Raw genomic sequence first — 21,469 nt, forward strand, 5'->3', positions numbered from 1 at the left:
ACGCCTTTTTTCAAAAGGCTGGCTTAGCCGGGCATACACCATAGTCCAAGAAGCACAGATCCCACTCAGCTGTGCACTATTGTTGTGAGCATTAGAAACACCTTGCATCTTATCTTGCAGCATTTCCAGAGATGAGACAGAAGCTGCCGTGTGGAACATTGCAATATCATTCAAACAGCTGGTGTTGCAAGCGCTGGTGGATCACAGGAAGCATTTCACTGACATCAACGTGGGATGGTCAGGAAAGGTGCATGATGTGCACATCTTTAGGAACACAGATCTGTTCAGAAGGCTGCAAGAAGGGACTTTCTTTCCAGATCACAAAATAACCACGTTGAAATGCCAATTGTGATCCAAGGAGACCCAGCCTACCCCTTGCTCCCACGGCTCATGAAGCTGTACACTGGACACCTGGATAGCAGTAAGGTGCCATTAAACAATAGGCTGAGCAAGTGCAGGACTGTGGTGGAATGTGCCTTTGGATGTTTAAAGGGTCACGGGCACAGTTTGCTTACTAGGTTAGACCTCAGTGAAAGCAATATCACCATTGTTATCGCTATGCGATGCATGCTCCATAACATCTGTGAGGCAAAGGGAGAGAAGTTTCCACAGGAGTGGGGTGTGGAGGCAGAGAGGCTGTCTGCTAATTTTGAGCAGCAATAAGAAGAGCCCAGTGAGGAGCTCTGCAACTGCGGGATGCTTTGAAAACCCATTTCAGTAATGACCCTTATGCTTGGAATAAATAAAAGACTATTTCAATCTCAAAACATTTACTTTTATTGCACAAACACAAAGAAACTGAAAGACCAGGAAAAGAATTTAACCTTAGACAAACAGTGTAATAAAATTGGGAAGGGAGAAACCAAGTCAGCTTGTCTGTAAAAGCACAGCAGTCTTGCCCATCAAAGGTCATCAGATCGCTGGCTTTTGTTCTTCGTACCCGACCCTCGTGTTGTGTGGAAGGGATATTGCTCTTTTCCCCACCCCTCCTCCTGGAACGTTTGGGGGAGGAGTGGGAATATAGCAATGTTTGCAGGCTGTTCTGCTGTCTCTTCTGAAGTTCAACTGGATGCCTCAACATGTATGATAGGTCCTTCATAATCCGCAGCATCTCATCCTGCATGGCACGCTCATGCTCCTGGGATGCTCTCCTGTTCTCCATGTCCATGTCCAATTTTTCAGAGAATGAAATCCTCCAGGCTCTTATCTCCAGGGCATTCATTATCTCATTGAACATGATGTGTTTTCTTTTTTCATCTTCTAATCTGGGAAAGTCTCTCCGTTGGTGTGAAGATTCGCTGAAGGCCAAGCTTTCCACAGTAAGGCATGCAAAGCACAAGGCAACCATTGTCAGTGTATACCCTAGGTCTAGCATACAGTTAGTATTTAAAAATCACTCCCCTTATTCCACTGAAGTGAAATCCAGAACATAATCAGTATTCCCAGCTATTCAATGAACCAGTTTGCTGTTCCAGCCATGGTGAGTATGGCCCAGGGATATGGGCGACAGGTACTGTAATGCAACATGCAAGCAACCCGTATTGGAAGCACAGGTGTGCAATGCCCCCTTCCCTTAGCAACACTGATAGTGCACAGAGACTGGGGACCAGTGTTGAACCTCCCAAAGTCTGATCTTTGTCCCAGGAGGCTCTGAGGGAGAATAGGGAGAAGAGAGGATGTGGCTGCGAGAGAAGACAGGACACTCCCCCTTCCCTTAACGCTGCTGGTAGCGGTTGTCCAGGGCTTGCAGATTCCTAGGTCAACGCCGATCCCTGCCACTCAAACCACTGGCATGTTAGGGAAATTGTGTTTGAGAGGGACCCAGAAATCATGATGGGTGGAGGATCACATGCTCTATTGTTTGCGGTATGAGCACTTGTAATGAAAACTACCACCATCTCCCTAGGTGACCCTATGTGATATCAGTCTCCTGAGGGTAACAGAGGCAGCAAGGGAGCAGATGCTGAAAGCATCTGGGTACGACCTGGTGCTTATCCTGCTATGCTGTGTACCACAATGATGCCAGCAGAAATAATACTGGAGTGGCATGGGAAAGTGTCCTACTGTGGTAGAAGAAATACGGCAGCCCTCCCCAGAAGCCTTCTGAAAAGGATTGCAGAGTACACCTCTACCCCGATATAATGCGACCAGATATAACACGAATTCGGATATAACGTGGTAAAACAGTGCTCCGGGGGGGCAGGGCTGCGCACTCTGGTGGATCAAAGCAAGTTCAATATAATGCAGTTTCACCTATAACGCGGTAAGATTTTTTGCCTCCCAAAGACAGCGTTATATTGGGGTAGAGGTGTACCTCCATGAAAGTTTCCTGGAGATCTCCATGGAGGATTCCCGGGTCATCTCTGTGCACATAAATAGTCTGCATAGCTGGAGCGACCACTGGGAGGCAGATACTCACTGTATCTCACTTTTTCTTCAGCTATACATAAGAGCATATAACCCCTACAGTTTGACTGGAATTGCACACTCACCAGAGGTGCCTTTCCCGGCATCACACTCGGCCACGATGCTGTCGTGTGACTGTCTGGACTGCTCCGGGGTTAAAAACAGCTCCTGGCTCTCAGGGAGAATGGATCCCCCACTCGCCAGTCTCCCCATTCTCCTCCTCCTCTTCCTTGTCCAAAACTTTCTCCTTGTTGTTGACTCAGGCAGCCCGATACTCAGACTCCTCTGAGGTATCCACTCTACTTTTGGGGGTAGTAGTGGGGTCCCAGCTTAGAATCGCATGCAGCTCACTGTAGAAGCATCATGTCTGCAGTGCAGAATGCAGTACAACTGCCTCCCTTGTCTTCTAGTATGCCTGCCAAAGTTCATTGATTTTCACATGGCACTACTGCATGTCTCTGCTGTAGCCCTTTTCCTCAATGTCCTACATGATCTTCTTGTAGATATTAACATTTCTCTGGCTGGTGCACAGGCCTGCACTTTAGTTCTCACAGACCAATAAGATCCACCACCTCCTGTTTACTCCAGGCTGGAGCATGTTTTGGGCACTGAGTCACCATGATTAGCTGGGCTGGTAAGCTCTCCAGGCTGATCAAACAGAAAATGAGAATTCACAAGTTCCTGGATCTTTAACAGGAGGGACTGTTTCCTGTGTAACTGGTTGCTGTGCAGCAGAGTTGAAAACGATCACCAGAGCAGTCACAGCAAAGCATTGTGGGATACTTCCTGGAGGCCAATTCAGTCGATTTATACAACTCTGCATCTATTCTCCCTTTATGTCAACCCAACGACACCAACATAAAATTACGCCCTACACCTCTCGTGGAGGTGGAGTAATTAAGCAGACATAGCAGGCAAATTAGGTCGGCAGAAGAGACCTAGAGGTATAAACACATACATTATTAGGTCTATGTAAGGCAGCTTCTGTCAACCTAAGTTTATAGTGTAGACCAGGCCTAAGTAAAACTGAGTCTGCAGAAGCTGATGGCACTTACCAGGAACAGCAGGGTTTTCAAGCTCTGGTATAATAGCAGGTCTACCTTGGGAGACTCGTATACTTGAGCTGGAAGCAACAAGTCAGCTAGTGCAGGAAGGTCAAGCGCATTATGTGGAGAAATCTGAATTCCATTTTCAATTATTGTCCATGAGCCAGTGTATGAATGTCATATTATATATTTTCCTCCAACCAAAAAGGAACTCTCATTGATGTCAATGGGATTTTTGAATGAATATTAAGAGAATGTGGCCTTTATGCAGTAAGTAAACAATCACTAGAAAGTCTGGTATCTTACTGCTACATTCAACATCTCTTAGTAGGGAAATACTCTCACTTTTAGGACAATTACTATTTCCTTTTTCTTTCTAGCTTCTCCATCCTCCTTTCTCTATGTCTCTTCTTTACTTCCCGGCAGCAACCCCCCAATTCAAGCCCACAGCCTGTTAGCTTTCTTCCCTCTTCCATCCACTAAAATGATCAGCAACTAACTATTTAATGCTAACTCAACACTAGTGCCTAATGATGACTCTCACCACAATAAAATGAATGAGGGGGAAGAGAGAAAGAGTTCACAGCCATTGTTACCATTTTTTCTGAGTCTGGAGAAAGTGTAAACTTTCTCTACAGTAACCGTAGTTCAATGAGATGTTGTAGTCAGTGTGGATCTAACTATAGGCATGCATGCACCTCTTGTGTGAGATCAGAGTCTTTTGAAAAGCAGGATCCTGGGCTTGCATTCACTCTGCCTCCTCCTGCTCTCCTATGCAAGCATAAAGGGAGAAGCAGCTGTGACTCTCTCTCAGTTCTCTCAATTCAAAACCTGTGATAGCTGAGAACTCCAAAAAGCAGCAGTGGATTGGTAGATCTACACCAGGGATCTAAAACTCAAATGACCACTAGGGCCACATGAGGACTAGTGCATTGGCCCAAGGGCCGCATCACTGACACCTCCCCCCCGCTGCCCCTGGCCCCGCCCCCACTCCACCCCTTCCATGAGGCCCCCCCTCCCGCCCCATCTCTTCTCCACCTCCTCCCCTGAGTGCACGGCACTCCACTCCCCCCCCCTCCCTCCTGGAAAGTGCTAAGCGCCACCAACAGCTGTTTGGCGGCGGGAAGCGCCTGGAAGTAGGCAGAAAAAAAAAGAGAAGAGTAATGTAGTATAGTATTAAAATATAGTATGCTATTAAAAGTCAATTTAACAACTTTTTTTTTTAACAACTTCTTTAACTGTAATGTGAAAAGTCAATGCTATTTTTGACAGTCATTTCATTTTTGGCCACTTAGCTGGCAGCATTTTGCATCAACCAGAGCATTAATATTAGGTTTGATATCCTGAGATGAAACCAGTATCAGCGTTGCTTTCAAATGTTCATCAATAAGCCTTAACCTTAACACGGATTTGTTAATCTTCATGGAAGAGAAAAACTGTTCACATTAATATGTACTTCCAAACATTGCCATTATCCTTGCAGAAGCAGAGAGTAACATGGGAAATCTTTCTTATGAAAGAAACCTGTAGAATTCTGGAATTCCAACATCTGTATACTTCTGCTTCAAAATGGTGTCATACTGAAGCTCCACTAACTCCATCTGCATTTCCTCTGCAACATAGTCAATTTCAACAGCAAATGGTGTGGAAAAATTTGAAAAATGTGGTTCAAGTGCCTTGAAATCTTTAAACCGCACATCAAACTGTTTGTGTAAGTTAGGAATGATCTCTGAATATTCTTTCAAGGATTTGGGTTCAACTTTACCTAAGGAATTCAGAGTCGAGAAATGAACCAAATTGCCAGCAGTAGGCTGTTTCCCCCACAAAGTAAGCTTGACTTTGAATGACTTAACAGTGTCATACCTCTGTGTTATCACGTGTTTTCTACCCTGAAGTTTCAAGTTCAGTGCATTCAGGTGATCAGTTACATCTGTTAGAAAAGCAAGGCTGCAGATAAAAGTGGAATCAGCAAGCTGTGGAACCTCCTTGTTTTTCATTTTCATGAAGGAATCAATCTCCTCTCTAAGTACAAAAAAACGCTTCCACAAATCAGCCATCTAACTTGAGCGTGATACAGAAGTTCCCCATATTCACTGTCCATACTTGCTAGAAAAGAAGTGAACTGTCTGTGATTCAGCCCTCGTGCACGTATAAAATTAACAGTTTTAACAACTACATCCATGACTTCCTTCATTTGTAGACTTTTACTACACAGGGCTTCTTGGTGCAAAATACAATGTATACTGGTGAAGCTAATTCCTGGTATATTGAGACTTTTCAGTTTGGTCTTCAGTAATCCAACCACACCAACATTTTCAGAGCACACTGATGGTGCACCGTCCGTAGCCAAAGATACGAGTTTGTTCCATGGCAGCGCAGCTTTTTCTATGCACTCTTCCAGTCCTTGAAATATGTCACGTCCCGTTGTGGTACCCTTCAATGGCATTAAGTCTAGCAATTCTTCATTTATATTCAAATTGCCACACCTCTAATGAACACTGCACACTGTGCGGTATCTGATACATCTGTACTCTCATCAAGAGCAACTGAAAATGCTTCAAAGTCTTTTGCCATTTGAATCAATTGTTTTTGCACATTATCAGCTAAATCTGTTATACTGCAGGCAACTGTACTGGCAGACAAGCTTATGTCTTCAAAAACTTTCTTCCTATCAGGACATAAAATTTCGCTGGCCTTCATAAGACATTCTTTTACGAATAAGGCTTCTGTAAAAGGTCATGATGATTCAGCTATCATTTCGCTTATCACAAAACTTGCTCTTACTGAATCTTCGCTAGACTTGTTAATCCCTGAAAAGAAATTGCTTTGCTTCGCAAATGCTGCTTTAAGTTGCTGAACTTTTTCCTCTCGGATTATTCCAGTGAATGCATCATATGTTTCACGGTGCATCGTGTTGTAGTGCCGACACACGTTATACTCCTTGGGAACAGCAAATAAGGCACTGAATTTTATATTTTACCTCTGAAAAACTCTCTTTTCTTCCATGAGTGGTCTTTTTTTTCCAATGAAGTCATTTCCAAGCGGTTTTAATGAAATATAAACACTCAGTAAAGCCCCCCCCCCCCACTGGGCTGCACCACCACTCCACTCTTGCTCTGCCTCTTCCAGGGGTGGCAGGTTTGTAGAACTTTTGGTGGTGCCCAGAACGTGCCCTCCCCCAAACTCTGCCCCCACCTGCCTAAGGCTCTGGGAGGGAGTTTGGGTGGGGGAGGGGGTCTGGGGTGCAGGGTGCAGACTCTGGGATGGAGTTTGGGTACTGGGTGCAGGCTCCAGGCTGGGGCAGGGGGTGGGGGTGCAGGCTCTGAGATGGAGTTTGGGGATAGGAGGGAGTGCAGGGGTGAGGGCTGTGGGGCTGGAGATGAAGGGTTTGGGGCATTGGAGAGTCCTGGCCCTAGTGAAGGGGGGGCACTAGGACCCTGCGGCAGCAGGTGATGCCGGAAGCTGGCAGAGCCGGGCGGAGTCTCCATGAGCTGCAGGCTCCGGGGTGGTGAGGGGGCTTCGGGGCGGTGAGGGGGCAGCAAGTGAGGCCGGGGGACACTCGGGGGAGGCGCGTGGGGGTGGCAGGCGAGGCCAGGGGAAAGACCTGGCCCCAAACATTGGGGAGCAGCACGCAGGGAGCTTAGCTGCCATATAAAATAACTCGGGGTGGGGGTGAGGGGAGTTTGGCAGCGACAGGAAGTAACTGGGGGGGGGCACGCAGGGAGCTTGGCAGGCCGCAGGGAAGAGCTCCGTGGGCCGCCGCGTATTTGAGACCCCTGATCTACACTGACATCATCATCTTGAAGAACCACAGTTACTACAGAGTAAGTAATTGTCCTTAGAGTATGTGTCAGTGTGGATTCCACTGTAGGTGACTGGCAAGCAGCATCTCTTCAGAATGGTGGGAATGAGTGTCAGCTACAACAATCAAAACAGCAGTTGAAGAACTACTCTTCTGAACTTGGCATTAAATATGGCTGCTAAGTCCAAAAAGCAGTGCTTAACAAAGGTTAGTGGGTTACTTCATGTCACTGCTTTGCAGTTTTCTGATATCCGCAAAGGCCTGAAGCAGGCAGAGCATGCCACTTGAGCTCTGGTGAACTGAGCTTAACATTCTGTGGGAAAGGTACACCAACCAGCTGATAACAGAGCAAGATACATCCTGTTATCCATTTTGATAATTCTCTGTGAAGAGATGGTCTGAACTTAAGAGTAGCCAGAAATAGATGGAGAAACAGTTTGAATACATCGACAGGACTGAACCAAAGTCCCAGACACATCTAGCATGTGCAATTTCTTTTCCCCTGGTGTAGAGTGTTGCTCGTATTGGTTTGGAGGAAATTCTAGGGGATGAACTTTGGGTGAGGTTTAGCCATAAGTAAATATATTTGATTGTCCTAGTCTCAAATGACTGTGTTTTTTTTATATTAGAAAAACACCCATCAACCGTAGGCTGAGAAAAAGCATGACAAAATTCTACCCCAGAATTGTTTTAGAAAATTATGCTAAACCTATTTTTCCATTGGGTGCATCTTAACCATGAACTCAATTAAAAATAGCCCAAGATTCAGTGCATTCAAGCAAGACTGAATTTTAAAAATTCCAAAGCCTAGTGTAGGCTCATTTTATTATGAAATACTAATCTGAATAAACTACTGCCATTTCCCTACCTACTCTGCCTCCAAACACACTTTCTCCTTTTTAAATTTTGCCATTTTAGAATAAGAAAATAGCATACAAAAAGCACTTGAAATATCAACCTGAACTATGCACTAACCTTGTAGAAATTAGGAAATCCAACATTAAGGTTTTCACAGCAAACATAACTCTTCCTTCCTGTGAATTACAATAGAGTCTTACTACCCACTATTGTATAAGAGATGAAAGATTAGACAGCAGCTTCAATATACAGTAATACAACACACTTTTTCTATATTACTCTAATGAGATTAAATATGCTGAATTGTATGTTCTTTCATAATAAACAATTTTATTTATTGTGTGTTGCATGACCATGTAATAAAAGATCTTACTGTAATACACACACACACTGGGGCAAAGTTAAGATTCTCCCTGAGCTAAAATTTGAATTTCTGGACTTTTGTGCAATTAAAATCCTAAAATTTGTTTTAAACAAGGCATTGCAAAGCCAACACGCAAATCTATTAGCTCAAGCACAGAAATTTGCTCTCTTACCAGTGATGCTATAGAAAAAAATATATATTTTACTCAGCCCAAACAAGTGATAGTATTTGGAATGACTGCAGTAAAATCATTTTAATTATATTAAAATTATATTTATTATTTTAAAGTAGTTTAAATCTTCAGTACTATGAATAAAAAATTATCTTAAAGATAAGATGTAAAGGATATTAAACAAATCTGATCTTGTGCTTTTTTGTTTAGTTGTTTCTTTATGATGTATAAACAAGATCTGAAGAGTTAAAAAATTTCGCTTGTTTTTTTAAATTATACATTTAGCCTAGAAGTCTCTGAGCACTAGAACTAATTAAATGGTCAAGACAATGAAAGATGAACTATTCAGAGGGGAAAGGATTTAGAGGCCATGTCTTGATTACAAGTTGCACAATCTAAATAAAAACTTATTTTAGATTGATTTAAGTAAGCCAGTGCAAACCCCTGTGTGGACATTTAAGTTGATTTAAACCTCAATATAAGTCAGTTTTACATCACTTTAAAGAAGGCCATGTAGGGGGTTGAAACAGCTCATCCAAAACAGATTTTAGTTAAACCAGTGCAACATGTAATATAGCCAATGAAACCTCAGTCAGACTACATATAAAAAAAATTCCAGGGTTAACTTCAATGGCTAACCAATATTTTGGAGAAAGGAAGTCTGTGTTATAAGCCCTCCTGCTTCAATTAATGTGTGAGAGCTAACTATACACATCTTGTGAGAGCCCCCGCTACCTCCAGGCAAGGTTGGACTTGGCATTCCTAAGATTAAAAATAAACATAACAAACCTCCCTACTTTTCAGTTTCTCCTTATACATTATAATTAGGGCTGTCAAGCTATTAAAAAAATTAATCATGACTAAACGCACTGTTAAACAATAGAATACCATTCATTTAAATATTTTTGGATGTTTTCTACATTTTCAAATATATCGATTTCAATTACAACACAGAATACAAAGTATACAATGCTCACTTTATTTTTATTACAAAAATATTTGTACTGTTAAACAAAAGAAACAGTATTTTTCAATTCACCTAAAACAAATACTGTAGTGCAATCTCTTTATCATGAAAGTTGAACTTAGAAATGTAGAATTCTGTACAAAAAATTAACTGCATTCAAAAATAAAATTTCACCAGATGAAAAAGGTTGGGGACCACTGCTTTAGAGCCTACAAGTCCACTCAGTCCTACTGCAGTCAGTTTGGTTACATTTGCAGGAGATAATGCTGTCCGCTTGTTTACAGTGTCACCTGAAAGTGAGAACAGGCCTTCGCATGGTATTGTTGTAGCCGGCGTCGCAAGGTATTTACGTGCCAGATGCGCTAAAGATTCGTATGTCCCTTCGTGCTTCAACCACCATTCCAGAGGGGACACGTCCATGCTGATGACGGATTCTGCTCGATAATGATCCAAAGCAGTGCGGACTGACGCATATTCATTTTCATTATCTGAGTCAGATGATCACATCTGAGCGAACTGTAATTTCTGTATCAGAATGTTGCTCTTTTCAGACTTCTGAAAGCATGCTCCGCATCTCGTCCCTCTCAGACTTTGGAAGTGTACTTCACATTCTTAAACCTTGGGTCAAGTGCTGTAGCTATCTTTAGAAATCTGATATTGGAACCTTCTTTGCATTTTGTCAAATCTGCAGTGAAAGTGTTTTTAAATTAAACAACATATGCTGGGTCATCATCCGAGACTCCCACAACACAAAATATATGACAGAAAGTGGGTAAAACCGTGGAACAGCAGACATACAATTCTCCTCCAAGAGTTCAGTCACAAATGTAATTAGTGCATTTTTTTTTAAATGAGCATCAGCAGCATGTCCTCTGGAATGGTGGTCGAAGCATGAAGAGGCATATGAATGTTTAGCATATCTGGCATGTAAATACCTTGCAATGCTGGCTACAAAAGTATCATGTGAACACCTGTTCTCACTTTCAGGAGACGTTGTAAATAAGAAGCGGGCAGTATTATCTCCCATAAATGTAAACAAACTTGTTTCTCTTAGCAACTGGCTGAGTAGGACTGAGTGGATTTGTAGGCTCTAAAGCAGGGGTCAGCAACCTTTCAGAAAAGACGGTTACTCACCTTTGTAACTGTTGTTCTTCGAGATGTGTTGCTCACATCCATTCCAATTGGGTGTGCACGCACTGCGTGCACGTTCGTCGGAAGATTTTTACCATAGCAACACTCGGTGGGTCGGCTGGGCGCCCCCTGGAGTGGCGCCACTATGGCACCGGCTATATACCCCTCCCGACCCATCCACCCCTCAAGTTCCTTCTTGCCGGCTACTCCGACAGTGGGGAAGGAGGGCGGGTTTGGAATGGATATGAGCAACACATCTCGAAGAACAACAGTTACAAATGCGAGTAACCGTCTTTTCTTCTTCGAGTGCTTGCTCATATCGATTCCAATTAGGTGATTCCCAAGCCTTACGTAGGCGGTGGGGTCAGAGTGAGATGTTGCAGAATGCAAAACTGCTGACCCAAAGGCTGCATCATCTCTGGACTGTTGGACCAGTGCATAATGTGAGGCAAAGGTGTGGACCGAGGACCAGGTAGCTGCGCGACATATCTCCTGGAAGGGTACGTGAGCCAGGAAGGTAGCAGAAGAAGCCTGAGTCCTGGTGGAATGTGCAGTGAGGTGGCTCGATGGAACATGGGCCAAGTCACAGCAGGTGCGGATGCACAACGTCACCCAAGATGAAATCCTCTAGGAGGAGACAGGTAGGCCCTTCGTTCGGTCTGCCAGTACAACGAAGAGTTGGGGCATTACAAAAGGGTTTTGTCCGCTCGATATAAAATGCGAGTGCCCTACAGACGTCTAGGGAGTGCAATTGTTGCTCCGGTCGCGATGAGTGTGGCTTTGGAAAGAAGACCGGAAGGAAGATATCCTGGTTGATATGAAAGGCCGACACCACCTTAGGGAGGAAGGCCGGATGTGGTCACAACTGCACCTTGTCCTTGTGAAACACAGTATACGGTGGGTCCACCGTGAGAGCCTGAAGATCAGAGACTCGCCTGGCCGATGCAATGTCTTCCAGGACAGGTATAGCAGCGAGCAGGTTGCCAGAGGCTCGAATGGGACAGTCACAAGTCTGGTTAGAACCAGGTTGAGGACCCAGATTTGGGCGGGGTGGCGAACTTGGGGGGTATAAGCGCTCCAAGCCCTTGAGGAACCTAGAAACCATAGGGTGCAAGAATACGGAGCGGCCACTCTCCCCTGGGTGGAAGGTAGAGATGGCTGCCAAGTGTACCCTCAATGATGACACCGCCAGGCCCTGCTGTTTGAGAGACCAGAGGTAGTCCAAGATGGAATGTATCGGGACCTCGGTGGGAGTAACATTGTGCATTTCGCACCAGCAGGAGAAATGCTTCCACTTGGCCAGATATGTTAACCAAGTGGAAGGTTTCCTACCACCCAGGAGAACCTGTTGTACCGAGGCAGAGCAACGTAACTCGGATCAGTTTAGCCACGCAGCAGCCATGCTGTGAGGTGCAGGGATTGCAGGTCTGGGTGGTGAAGTCTGCCATGATCCTGCGTTATGAGGTCTGGGCAAAGAGGCAGGGGAATCGGGTTGGCTATCGACAGGTCTAGCAACATGGTGTACCAGTGCTGCCTGGCCCACGCTGGAGCGATCATGATCAGATGCGCTCTGTCCTTGCGGAGTTTTATCAGGACCCTGTGAACCAGCGGGAACGGTGGAAAAAATGTACAGCAGATGGCTCGTCCACGGCATCAGAAAAGCATCCAAGATCGAGCCCGGGGAGAGGCCTTGGAATGAGCAGAACGTCTGGCACTTCCTGTTCTCGCAAGAAGCGAAGAGGTCTATACGGGGAAAGCCCCACTTCCGGAAAACGGAATGGATAACGTCCGGATGAATCGACCACTCGTGAGACAGGAAGGATCTGCTGAGGCGAGCTGCCAGAGTGTTCCGGACCCCTGGGAGAAAGGACGCTACCAGGTCTATCGATTGGGATATGCAGAAGTCCCAGAGCTGGATAGCTTCCTGCAAAGAGGGGAGGACCGTGCTCCTCCCTGCTTGTTTATGCAATACATGGCCGTTGTGTTGTCTGTGAACACTGAGACACAACGGCCTTGTAGGTGCTGCTGAAACGCCTGGCACGCATGGCGGACTGCTCTCAGCTCTCGGACATTGATGTGCAAGGCCAGCTCTTGAGCTGACCAAAGGCCCTGAGTGCGAAACTGACCAAGGTGAGCACCCCAGACGAGAGATGAGGCGTCCGTCATCAGGGACACCGAGGGGTGAGGTGGATGGAACAGCATCCCTGCACACACCAGGGAGGGCGTCGACCACCAGTCAAGGGAGCCTAGGATGCTCAGGGGGATCGAGACGATCATGTCTATGCTGTCTCTGCCCGGGTGGTACACCGAGGTGAGCCACGATTGGAGTGGACGGAGGCGAAGCCTGGCATGTTTGGTTACAAACATGCAGGCAGCCATGTGACCCAGGAGACCTAGGCAAGTGCGAGCCGAAGTTGTCGGGAAGTTCCATAGACCTTGTATAATTGTTACCATCGCCTGAAACCGAGGCTGAGGTAAGCAGGCTCTGGCGAGATTGGAGTCCAGGATGGCCCCGATGAATTCTATTCTCTGTGTGGGAATCAGAGTGGATTTCTCTATATTGACCATCAGGCCTAGACGCAGGAATAGGTCCTTGACGATGCCCACATGACTGGCAACTTGGGCCTCGGAGGTCCCTCGAATGAGCCAATCGTCTAGATACGGAAAAACATGTATCCGACGGCGGCGGAGGGAGGCGGCGACTACAGCCATGCACTTTGAATACTCTTGAGGCTGTAGAGAGGCCAAACTGAAGAACCGTAAACTGGAAATGACGACGGTTGGCCACAAACCGGAGGTACCTTCTGTGTGGAGGATAAATGGTGATGTGAAAATACGTGCCCTTCATATCGAGGGCGGCATACCAGTCTCCGGGATCCAAGGATGGGATGACAGTCCCCATGGATACCATGCGGAACTTCAGCTTTATCATGAACTTGAGTTCCCGCAGGACTAGGATAGGTCTGAGATCTCCCTTCGCCTTGGGGATTAGGAAATAGTGGGAGTAGAGCCCCTTGCCCCTTTCGTCCTTTGGTACCTGCTCTATAGCTCCGATGGTGAGGAGCGTCCGCACCTCTTGCAAGAGGAATTGCTTGTGAGAGGAGTCCCTACAGAGGGACGAGGATGGAGGGTGGGGGACGAAAACTGGAGGCGGTACCCAAGTTCCACCGTGCGTAGGACCCAACAATCTGAGGTTAGATGGGACCACGCAGAGAGGAAAAAGGAGAGATGATTGTAAAAGGGAGGGAACGGATCCTGGGTAATAACTGGTACAACGTCCTCGGGCATGCCTTCAAAAGTTAGGCTTTGGCCCCATTGGTGGTTTAGAGGGACCCTGATTTTGGCCCCCTTGGGGTCCTGTCTTTGTCTAGGCGCAGGGTAAGGGCGGTGAGGCTGGGGACGGAAAGGTTGGCGCTGAGTCACCGGCGTGTGCATGCCGAGAGAGCACATAGTGACCCTGCTGTCCTTTAGGCTTTGCAGCCTAGGATCAGTTTTTTCAGAGAACAGGCCTTTGCCATCGAAGGGCAAGTCCTGTATAGTATGCTGCAGCTCCGGGGGACACCTGGAGCCATGAAATGCGCCTCATGGCAACACCCGAGGCCAGAGTCCTGGCAGTGGAGTCAGCTGCATCCAACGAGGCCTGAAGGGAAGTTCTCGCCACTTTCTTCCCTTCTTCCAGGAGGGCAGCAAACTCTTGACGGGAGTCCTGAGGAACCAACTCCGTAAATTTGCCCACCGCTGCCCAGGTGTTGTAATTGTAGCGGCTAAGCAGGGCTTGCTGGTTTGCTACGCAGAGTTGCAGGGCCCCTGCCGAGTACACCTTACGGCCCAGTAAGTCCATTCACCTAGCCTCCTTCGATTTAGGGGCTGGTGCCTGCTGGCCATGGCGTTCCCTCTCATTGACGGACTGGACGACAAGGGAGCCGGGGGGAGGATGTACATATAGGTACTCGTACCCCCTGGAGGGTACCATGTACTTGTGTTCGACTCCCCTGCCCGCGGGCGGGATAGTGGCTGGAGACTGCCAGATGGTATCCGCATTGGCCTGGATCGTCCAAATGAACGGTAGGGCCACTCTGGTGGGGGCGTCAGCCGACAGAATGTCTACGACCGGATCCTCTATCTCCGAGACTTCCTCCACTTGGAGGTTCATACTGAGTGCCACCCGTCGATTGGAGGAGGGCCCGAGGAGGACGTTCCTGCCACCGCCTCATCTGGGGAGGAGGAAGAAGAAAGGCCGGGGACAAGCGGGTCCTGTGTGGGCTCATGCTCCTGGATGACCTCCTGTTCCGGTGGGATCTGGGAGTCCGGTGGCTGAAACGGGGCTTCCTCCGTACCGGTCGGAGGGGGGCGGCTAACTGGTGCCTGTGGCACCCAGTGCTCTGACGGAACAGAGCGAGATGGGATCACAGGTACGCCTTTGGCCTGGTGGTACGCCCAAGGTGTCCAGAATGACCACTGATGGGGGCCAGGGTCATAGGCCTGGGGTTCCTGGAAGACTCTGGTGGGCACATCCGAATCACAGTCCTGCGCGTATGAACTGTCCGCGCGGGACGACACTGATGCATGTCTGGATGGCCATGGAGGAGCTGAAAAGCCCTGGGCAGAGTCTCCCTCTCTAGCTGGCGTCGAGTGACGTGGCACCGGGGATCGGTACTGGGAGGCATACCGGTACCGGGAGCGAGAACGGGACCTGCGACCGGAGCGGTGCCGGAAGGTCAACCGAGATCTCGAGACTCGACGTTGGGAGTGGCTACGGGAGTCACGGTGCCTGGAGCGGTGCCGGGAGCTGGATCGGTGCCGAGTGTACCGGGCCGGCAAACGGTACGCTGACCGGTGCTGCGAGTACGACCGGTACCGAAATGGAGAACGGTGCCGGAACTGTGAGTGGCGTCAGGACCTGGATTGGCGACGGGACCGAGAACATCTGCGGGACCGTGATCGTGAACGGTGCCGCTCTGCGGTGCCGACGGAGGGTGGTATGATCAAGGCAGGCTTGCTGATCGACTATATAACCCGCACCGGTGGTGCCGGGGGTTGAGGCAGCGCAGACACTGTCATTGCAATCAACTCCCTCGCCGTGGAAAATGTCTCCGGCGTGGAGAGAATAGTGAGCTCAACCACGGGGAGCTTTCAGGCACCGGACTCGACGGCTCTTGTGTGGCCGGAATCGACAGTGCCGATATTGTCGGTGCCACAGCAGGTATCGGTGCCGGGCGGTCCGACTTAGTATAGCTGCTTGAGACGAAAGTCCCACTCCTTTTTTTGTTCTCGGCTTAAAGGCCTTACAAATGCGGCACTTATCTGTTAGGTGAGATCCCCGAGGCACTTAAGACAGGAGTCGTGGGGATCTCTTATCAGCATCGGCTTGTGGCAGCCCGAGCACGGTTTGAAACCTGGTGAACTGGGCGTAGGCCCCGGCACCGGGTGCGGGGAAGGGGATAATCCCCAAACCTCTCTGAACTATATACACTAACTATGCTACAAACGAATAAAGTTAACTACAACTATATAAATCTGAACTATATACACAAGAATTAACGAGAGAACTATGAGTAGCTAGGGAAGTGGAGGTCAGCTAAGCCGCACTCCACTGTTCCAACAACCGACACGGGTGGTAAGAAGGAACTGAGGGGCGGATGGGTTGGCAGGGGTATATATCCGGTGCCATAGCGGCACCACTCCAGAAGGGTGCCCAGCCGACCCACCGAGTGTTGCTAGGGTAAAAATCTTCCGACGAACGTGCACACGGCGCGCGCACACCCAATGGGAATCGATATGAGCAAGCACTTGAAGAAGAAGTGATGTGCCATGTCTTCATTTATTCGCGGTAATTTATGGTTTCACGTGCCAGTAATACATTTTACATTTAGAGGAGCCGGTGGAAGGAACCCCAGTCTGGCAGCAGGCTGAGCGGACCGGCGGGTGGGACCCCAGGCCGGCAGCGGGCTGAGCCACTCAGCCCGCTACCGGTCTGGGTTTCTGTTAGCTGGCCCCTGCCAACCAGGGTCCCAGTGGCTGGCCCCACTCAGCTCGCTGCCGGCCCGGGGTTCCGTCCATTCAGGCCGGGACCCCAGGCAGCAGCTTGCCACAGTAAATCAGCTTTGGCGGTTGTGCCATAGGTTGCCGACCCCGTCTAAAGTTTTACACTGTTTTGTTCTTGAGTACAGTTATGAAACAGGAAAAAAAAAATCCACGTTTGTAAATTATACTTTCACGATAAAGAGATTGCACTACAGTATTTGTATGATGTGAACTGAAAAATACTATTTATTTTGTCATTTTTACAGTGCAAATATTTATAAACAAAAGTAATATAAAGTGAGCACTGTACGCTTTGTATTCTGTGCTGTAATTGAAATCAATATATTTGAAAATTTAGAAAAACATCCAAAAATATTTAATAAATTTCAATTGGCATTCTATTGTTTAACAGTGTGATTAAAACTGTAATTAATCGTGATTAATTTTTGAGTTAATCGCATGAGTTAACTGCGATTAATCAACAGCCCTAATTGTAATGAAGAAAGAGACATCTGATTTTTAAAGATTTTTATTTTCAGATCTTTTTTAAATGACTCATTTACTAGTATAAATTTATAGTAATTAAATACAAAGAAGAGTTCAGGTATTCCTTGTAATTTAAGTAAGGCTCCTAAGATGTCATGAACTTCTTCCGCCCACAGAAGTATGTAGAAGGCAACAAAACAGGTTTCCGGAACCTGCTAACCTATCCACATGAAACTGACATGGCCAGAGAAGTTGGTTTTTCACTCATTTCAAGGGACCTCCAAAGAGTCTTCAGACACAAGAAAGTGTCCTTGCATGTTTCTCCAATCTCCATAGCATACTACATGATTTTAAAGGTAATAAAAGTTTGCTTTATACAGCTAAAGCATTTGGGAGAGAAGAAGGGGGGGGGGTGGAAGTTGAATATTTAAAGTGTACTCAGTTTTACCCTAGCTAGATTATAGACGAGACTGCAATTATCCACTGAAATTAAATCACAGGATAAACAGAGTTTTCTGTATTTCCCAGTTAAGTGTACACACACACACTCTCTCTCTCTCTCTCTCTCTCTCTCTCTCCTGGAAGCCTCACCCTGTGACCATCAGAATGGCATATTATCTACTCCAATTTGCTCAAACTCTTGTCCAAAGACCATGCAATAATAGAGTTAAAGGCATAGACTACACTAGCGGGGGGTTCGAACTAAGATACGCAACTTCAGCTATGCTATTCGCGTAGCTGAAGTCAAAGTATCTTAGTTTGACTTACATGGCCGTCCTCACGGTGGTGAGTCGACTGCCGCAGCTCCCCAGTCGACTCCGATTATTCCTCCTGCCAAGGTGGAGTACGGGCGTCCATTAGCAGATCGATTTATCGCGTCCAGACGAGACGCGATAAATCAATCCCTGATACATCGAACACTGATCCTAAACTTAGGCCTGGTCTACACTAGTCTGTTATTTCGGTATTAGCAGAGTTAATTCGGAAAAAAAAAAAAAATTCTGTCCACATGACCAAACCGGCTTTTTCGATTTAAAGGGCTCTTTAATCCGATTTCTGTACTCCACCTCGGCAAGTGGAGTAGTGCTTAAATCGAGATCACAATCCCTGGTTAAAGGTACTGTGGACACAATTCAACGTTACTGGCCTCCGGGAGCTATCCCAGAATGCTCCCTTGTGACCACTCTGGACAACACTCTCAACTCCGATGCACTAGTCAGGTGGGGCAGGAAAAGCCCCGGGAACTTTTGAATTTCATTTCCTGTTTGATCACCATCAGCACAGGTGACCATCAGCACAGTCCTCCATCACAGGCGACCATGCGGAGTCCACCATCACAAGAGATCATGCAGTCCCGCATTCACAGACGAGCTCCAGCATGGTCCAAACAGAAGGTACTGGATCTCATTGCATGTTGGGGAGACAAGTCTTATGGCAGAACTACGTTCCAAAAAAAGGAACGCAAATATGTACACTAAACTCTCCAGGGCCATGACAGAAAGAGGCTACTCCAGGGACACAGAGCAGTGTCGCACAAAAATCAAGAAGCTCAGGCAAGCATACCAAAAAGCCAGGGAGGCAAACAGACGCTCTGGGTCACAGCTTCTGCTTCTACCGTGAGCTCCATGCAATTATGGGGCGTGATGCCACCACTACCCCACCACTGTCCGTGGACACCTGCAAGGGGGGAGTTGCACGGAGCAAGGAGGAAGAGTCATTGGAGGACGAAGAGGAGGAGGAGCTCAGTGCATAGGCAGCAAGTGAGGAATCCGTTTTCCCATCTAGCCAGGAATTATGCTTAACACTGGAGCCAATAGCCTCCCCCCCACTCCCAGTGTGGGCTCCCGGACCATGACCCTGGAGAAGGTACTTCTGGTGAGTGAGAGCCTGATCGGAGCCACGCGGGGTGGGGGAGGAAGAACCCAGACACACTGGGCTGTTCGTGTATAGTTTAAAGGGCTCATCCCTGCTCAGAGCCTCATCGGAGCCACGCAGTGAGTGCAGGGGGTGGTTGGGTGTTCTGTGAAGTGATCATCCCAGAGAGTCTGCAGGCTCCTCCTTTATGGCAAACCCACCAGGCATTGCTTGCTATGGGAAAGGGGTCCAAGCAGTTTGAAAATATTGAAATGAATGAATTCTGTTGCCCTAATGCGTGTGATGGCTTACTCACACCAAAGTGTCCCCTTTGTTCTCTGAAATGTATATTTTAAAATACTACCCTCCCTTTTTCTTCTCCCGCAGGTGCAAATGTTTCAACACGGCCCCTATCTACTCTGTCCCACAGGCTGGTCCAGATTAGAAGGCAGGAAAAAAACAAACTTGGGAAGACATGTTCGCTGAGCTCATGCAGTCCTCCTGCACTGATAGGGCCCAGCTGAATGCATGGAGGCAAACAATTGCGGAGTCCTGTAAAGCATTACAGGAACACAAAGAGGAGGGACACATGAGATGAGAGCAGGCACAATGCTATGGTCAAGCTCATGGGGGAGCAAACTGACATGCCCCGCTTTATGATGGATCTAATGCAGGAAAGGCAGCAAGACCACAGACTGCCGCTGCAGCCCCTGTATAACCGCCCTCCTTCCTCCCCAACTTCCATAGCCTTCTCACCCAGACACCCAAGAACATGAGGGGGGAGGCTACGGGGACCCACACACTCAACCCCAGAGGATCGTCCAAGCAGCAGAAAGCTAGCATATGAGAACTTTTGATTTGGTTTCTCAACTTCTCCTTCCCTCCTCCTCCACACCCCTAACCCTCCTCCCCAAGTCTGCCTTCTGATTTCTCTCCATGAGTTGTGCAACAAATAATAAAGAACAGTTTTTAAACAATTTAGACTTTATTTCCTTTCATATATGTAGGGGGCGGGTAACTTAAAGAGAAACAAACAACTGTCACACCATACAGTTGGCCAGTCATGAAACTGGCTTTCAAAGCTTCTCTGATGCGCAGCGCGCCCTGCTGTGCTCTTCTAACTGCCCTGGTGTCGGGCTGCACGTAATCAGCGGCCAGGCGATTTGCCTCAACCTCCCACCCCACCATAAACATCTCCCCCTTACTCTCACACATATTGTGGAGCACACAACAAGCAGCAATTACAATTGGAATACTGGTTGTGCTGAGATCTAACCGAGTCAGTAAATTGCGCCAGCGCGCTTTTAACCGTCCAAAAGCACATTCTACCACCATTCTGCACTTGCTCAGCCTATAGTTGAACCGCTCCTTACTAATGTCCAGAGTGCCTGTGTACGGCTTCATGAGCCATGGCATTAAGGTGTAGGCTGGGTCCCCAAGGATAACTACAGGCATTTCAACATCCTCAACAGAAATTTTCTGGTCTGGGAAGTAAGTCCCTTCCTGCAGCTGTTCAAACAGATCAGAGTTCCTGAAGATGCAAGCGTCATAAACCTTTTCTGGCCATCCCACGTTGACGTCAGTGAAACGTCCCTTGTGATCCACCAGTGCTTGCAGCAACATTGAAAAGTACCTACCTCTTGCGGTTTATGTACTGGCCACCCCGGTGTGCAGGGGCCAAGATAGGGATATCTGTTCCATTTATTGCCCCGCCACAGTTAGGGAACCCCAGCACATTAAAGCCATCCACTATGGTCTGCACATTTCCCAAAGACACTACCCTTGATAGCGGCTGGTCAATGATTGTGTTGACTACTTGCAGCACTGCAGCCCCCACAGTAGATTTGCCCACTCCAAACTGATTCCTGACTGACCAGTAGCTGTCAGGCGTAGCAAGCTTCCACAGTGCTATGGCCACTTGCTTCTCAACTGTGAGGGCTGCTCTCATTTTGGTGTCTTTTCACTTCAGGGCAGGGGACAACAAGTCACAAAGTTCCATGAAAGTGGCCCTATGCATACGGAAGTTTCGCAGTCACTGGGAATCATCCCAGACCTGCAACACTATGTGGTCCCACCAGTCTGCGCTTGTTTCCTGGGCTCAGAATCGGCGTTCCACGGCATGAACCAGGCCCACTGCCAGCATCATCTCCCAATTGCCACATGCCGTGCTTCTAGGAATGTCTGTGTCCATGTCCTTATCAGTATAGTAATTGCGTTGTCACTTCCTCACCCGGTTTTGCAGGCTTTGCACACACTGCTGGATAATGAGCGAGGTATTTACAATGGTCAAAACTGCAGCCGAGATCTGAGCTGGCTCCATGCTTGCTGCGCTATGGTGCCTGCACGGTTAATCCTGGAA

At 47.5% G+C, this 21,469-nt stretch overlaps 1 protein-coding gene across 4 annotated transcripts in view; it reads right to left on the reverse strand.

Annotated features, from left to right (window-relative positions):
* Positions 1 to 21,469, reverse strand: part of FBXO11 (F-box protein 11) — a 203,149-nt gene that overhangs the window by 152,939 nt on the left and 28,741 nt on the right. The window contains exon 1 of one of the 4 annotated variants that reach the window (XM_039528830.1): positions 8,230 to 8,252. The exons of the other annotated variants lie outside the window; for them this stretch is intronic. The gene's annotated coding sequence lies outside the window, so the exon portion shown is untranslated. Of the gene's footprint in view, positions 1 to 8,229; positions 8,253 to 21,469 lie in introns of those variants that run through there. 4 annotated transcript variants of the gene reach the window in all.

Source organism: Mauremys reevesii, linkage group 3 (assembly GCF_016161935.1).
Source record: "Mauremys reevesii isolate NIE-2019 linkage group 3, ASM1616193v1, whole genome shotgun sequence".
Lineage (NCBI taxonomy): Eukaryota > Metazoa > Chordata > Testudines > Geoemydidae > Mauremys > Mauremys reevesii.